The sequence below is a fragment of the Cherax quadricarinatus genome, chromosome 22 (genome assembly GCF_038502225.1).
Source record: "Cherax quadricarinatus isolate ZL_2023a chromosome 22, ASM3850222v1, whole genome shotgun sequence".
NCBI classification, from domain to species: Eukaryota; Metazoa; Arthropoda; class Malacostraca; order Decapoda; family Parastacidae; genus Cherax; species Cherax quadricarinatus.
Window position 1 is genome coordinate 25,474,158 of NC_091313.1, and position 5,000 is coordinate 25,479,157.

At 38.6% G+C, this 5,000-nt stretch overlaps 1 protein-coding gene across 13 annotated transcripts in view; it reads right to left on the minus strand.

The window, feature by feature from the left end:
• The window catches only part of LOC128689689 (trafficking kinesin-binding protein milt-like), a 406,769-nt gene that overhangs the window by 111,512 nt on the left and 290,257 nt on the right, over positions 1-5,000 (minus strand). The window contains exon 1 of one of the 13 annotated variants that reach the window (XM_070087575.1): positions 2,963-2,981. The exons of the other annotated variants lie outside the window; for them this stretch is intronic. The gene's annotated coding sequence lies outside the window, so the exon portion shown is untranslated. Of the gene's footprint in view, positions 1-2,962; positions 2,982-5,000 lie in introns of those variants that run through there. 13 annotated transcript variants of the gene reach the window in all.

The window sequence follows — 5,000 nt, forward strand, 5'->3', positions numbered from 1 at the left end:
TGCTCCTCCTTAACACCAAGCAGACACCCGGTGAACGCCAAACGCTTACGTTCAGTCAATGATTATGCTGCTGAACCCGTTCTTTAACTTTCTTGACTGCTGGCTCAGTGAAATGAACCATCAGCACGTGACTAGACTGTTTCCAGAGACCTGACCTCACCACCACCTTCCACTCTCCAGCGGGTACACTGCTATATTATCCCACAACAAAATTAGAGAACACTGCCCATTGGTTACATTGACATATATATTTCTATATTTAGAGAACGGGCTCCAATAGGTACAATGTTTATCACCTTATCCTATGTAGTAAACACTTCTCAATGGATACATTATGTATAACCTCGAAACCAATATTTTATATTCTTATACTTCTATTGGTGCAGTGAACACTAACTAACCTATTTAGAAAAAAACACATCAATGGTTCAATTGGCATATTCCCTTTGCCAATTAGCCTGTTTGGAGAGGACTGGTACAGTTTGGTTGGTCATAGTTTGATAACAGCTGGACTAATTTCACAGAGTTCTGGTGAAGTGAATAATGAGGTTTTTCTCTCTGAAGCTGGTGAAGGGCTTTTGATCCAAGAAATTGGTGCTATCCTCCCTTTCCTAGGATTACACCTAATTACTTCCCCATCAAGAGTCAAGTGATCCCTACTTATTTAGCGCTTACCCATAAATAATAATAATAATAATAATAAGAAGAAGAAGAAGAAGAAGAAGAAGAAGAAGAAGAAGAAGAAGAAGAAGAAGAAGAAGAAGAAGAAGAAGAAGAAGAAGAAGAAGAAGAAGAAGAAGAAGAAGAAGAAGAAGAAGAAGAAGAAGAATAATAATAATAAAAGGACAGATGCAACTGTGCCATTTTGTGTCAACATTAGTTGCATTTGGGTCTATTTACCTAACATTTTGTCGGCAATTCTGCCATTAAATAATAGGTTAGGTAAGGTTCGTCAGGAAACAGGACAAGTGTTTCCTGACGCGGGTCTTAGTTATATGATGACCCGCCGTTGGAGCTTTTGGTCATCTGACAGAGGCCTTCCGCTGGCTTACCGGTCCACCCCTTTAAAAATTATGGTCATAGTTATAACCATTTAGTACTACTACTACTATTATTATTATTATTATTATTATTATTATTATTATTATTAAAATAAAGGAGTTTGAGTTCATGTACAAAGATTCTACTATACATGACACTAATGTATGACAACATTAACGTATGACACACCTTTGGCGAACTGGTACAACATTGGCGTATCACACAAGACTGACACATGACATAAGAACATAAGAACATAAGAACGAAGGAACACTGCAGAAGGCCTACTGGCCCATGCGAGGCAGGTCCAAGTCCCTACCGGCTTAAGCCAATGCACCCAACCTAGTCAGGTCAGGTCACATTGACTTAAGGGAGGAACACGGCAACCGACCTGTTAGCACAAGCTATCAGGTCTAACTCACACCCACCCACATCTACTCATGTATTTATCCAACCTATTTTTAAAGCTACACAACGTTCTGGCCTCTATAACGGTACTTGGGAGTTTGTTCCACTCATCCACAACTCTATTACCAAACCAGTACTTTCCTATATCCCTCCTGAATCTGAATTTTTCCAACTTAAAACCATTGCTGCGAGTCCTGTCTAGGCTAGATATTTTCAGCACACTATTTACATCCCCTTTATTTATTCCTGTCTTCCACTTATAAACCTCAATCATATCCCCCCTAATTCTACGTCTTTCTAGAGAGTGCAGTTTCAGGGCCCTTAGTCTATCCTCATAGGGAAGGTTTCTGATACATGGGATCATCTTTGTCATCCTCCTTTGTACATTTTCCAGAGAATTTATATCCATTCTGTAATACGGTGACCAAAACTGAGCAGCATAATCTAAATGAGGCCTAACCAAGGATGTATAGAGTTGAAGAACAACCTGAGGACTCCTATTATTTATGCTTCTTGATATGAAGCCAAGGATTCTATTAGCTTTATTGCGAACACTTATGCACTGTTGTCTTGGTTTCAGATTACTGCTAACCAGAACTCCTAAATCTTTTTCGCAATTCGTAATATTAAGATCTACATTATTTAGTTTATATGTGGCATGGTTATTGTCCTGTCCAACATTTAGAACTTTGCATTTGTCTATATTAAACTGCATCTGCCACTTCTCCGACCACTGCATCAGTCTATTCAAATCTTCCTGGAGTGCTCGAATGTCCTCGTCAGAATGAATTCGACGGCCTATTTTGGTGTCATCGGCAAACTTGCCGATGTCGCTCTTTATGCCCTCATCTATGTCGTTTATGTAGATTGTGAACAGCAGGGGGCCCAACACTGACCCCTGTGGAACACCGCTCGTGACGCTTCCCCACTCTGATTTCTCCCCATTTATGCAAACTCTCTGCTGCCTATTTGTCAACCATGCCTCTATCCAGGAAAAAATTTCTCCTCCTATTCCATGTGCTTTAATTTTCCTCAATAGTCTCTGATGTGGGACCCTGTCAAAAGCCTTACTGAAGTCCATATACACAATATCATATTCATTACCATGATCTACCTCCTCAAATACCTTAGTGAAAAAAGTTAATAAATTCGTAAGGCAGGAACGCCCCTTTGTAAAACCATGCTGAGATTCGTTGATTAATTTATGCTTTTCACTGATACATGACACTGACATGATACACTGACACATGACAACTCTAACGCACGAAAACACTGATGCATGACACATGCCACCAAAATCAGATCTAGGTTTTCGTAGACTGACACCATACGTTCACAAATCGATTAAACAGAAGACATGCGAGGATAACAGTGTCGTCCCAGTGAGAAATGACGAACAACTGACATCCATGACAGAAGACCTGAGTACACACACGTACACAGCGAAGTGGCGGAGGCCAGGAGCTATGAATCACATATCGGCGAGTACACACAGGTGAGTACATATACACACCACCACCTCTTGCCCCAGTCTCCATCACACACACACTAGTGTTCCTGCTTCTCTACTTACCTTCCTCTACCCCAACCCCCCCCCCCCCTCCCCAGCAACCATAACCCCCTCTCACCTCTCCCACAACCCCTACTCTACTTTTATCTCCTTCAATCCCTCTCATCCTGTCTCTCTTCTTCCCTCACTCTTCCTCTATGCTGATCATGCTGTAATGATGTGCAAAATGAGTGAAAAAAATGCGTAGTTTTTAAAATAGGTCGATTAGGTACCCGAGTGAAAGTGGTAAGACTAGCCTACTCTAGGCCATTAGGCTTACTGCAGTGATCCTCTCTTTGCTTGTTCTTTAAATCAGAGTCATACAGTAAGTCAATAAAATATACTCAACAGGTCGGCACATTGAGCAACTCTGTTTCTCTAAGCACATTTCTCGTCCCAAATCTTGATCCAAGTCGGACCGGAATGTAGTCATTATTTTCAGTCTCCAAAGTGCGGATTAATTGTGTATTGTTTCAATCATGGAATTGTGACTCATTATTCTTCATAATAAGGGTATAAGAAAGGAGAAACAATGCAGCAGGCCTACTGGCCCATACTAGGATATCTTTACTGTATACGTTTCGGTCCTGGGACTTTGGTCACTTTAAATATTAGCCGTCTATGCTAGGCAGGTCCAGCTCACACCCACTCATGCGCTTATCTAACCTATTTTTGAAGTTACCTGAGGCTCTCGCTTCTGTGACGCTAAACTTTCCTACATCCTGTCTTGGTCAGATATTTTCACCATGATATTTACATCGCCTTTATTTATTCTTGTCTTCCATTAGTATACCTCAATTATATCTACAATTCTACGCCTTTCCAGAGAGCGCAGATCCAGTGCCATCAATCCATCCTCGTAGGAAACATTTCTGGTACATAGGATCAGCTTAGTCATCCTCCTCTGTATGTTTCCCAGTCAATTTATGTCCATTCTGTGACATGGAGACCAGAGCTGCGCAGCATAATCTAAATAAGGCTTTGCCAGATATATATATATATATATATATATATATATATATATATATATATATATATATATATATATATATATATAGATATATATATATATATATATATATATATATATATATATATATATATATATATATATATATGTGTGTGTGTGTGTGTGTGTGTGTGTGTGTGTGTGTGTGTGTCTCGTGCCGAATAGGTAAAACTTGCGATTTTTTATTAAATAGCAATGCTCTTCTTGCCGAATAAGGCAAGCGAAAATTAATGTATGCAATAATTTTGCAAAAATCATTCTGAACTTATCGAAAAAAATATATTTCATTGTGTTTGTTTATTAAATTACTGTAAACTTATCTAAAATATATTTAGCTGGATTAGGCTAAATTAAATTGTGCTTGTTATAATAAGGTTAGGTAGCTTTTCGAAGGTTCGTTTGGTACAAAACTATTAATTCTTACATTAACAAATGAAAAAAAATATATTTTTAAATGTATAAGAGAAAATTTTAGAAATGACTTAATTTTAAATGAGTTCTTGCTAATTGGCCAGTTTTACCTATAATATATATATATATATATATATATATATATATATATATATATATATATATATATATATATATATATATATATATATATATATATAATGTGGCATGCAAAGAGTACGTAACCTTTACTCGGCGCATGTACACACCCTCATTGAAAGGCTATCTCCCCCAACCAGCGAACCAGTACTAGGGTCGACGATGGGGCCCCGTCGTTCGATCAGTACCCAGGTTCCAGCCAATGAGAAGATGGTTTTGGCAATCGCGGAGGTGTTGTGGGTACCACACACTTGTCTGCCCTTGTCATTCCCATTCTAGAGCTGACTGAAGCACGGTTTGCTCTCTAGTGACTACTATTCTGCCTTGTTTACCGTGGAGTGCACTAATACCTATTGTTGTACATAGTGTATACAGTGTACATACTTCTGTTCTTACTTGGTGAAAGATGATACAAGTCAAAAGTTTTTCTGCTGTGTTTACTTT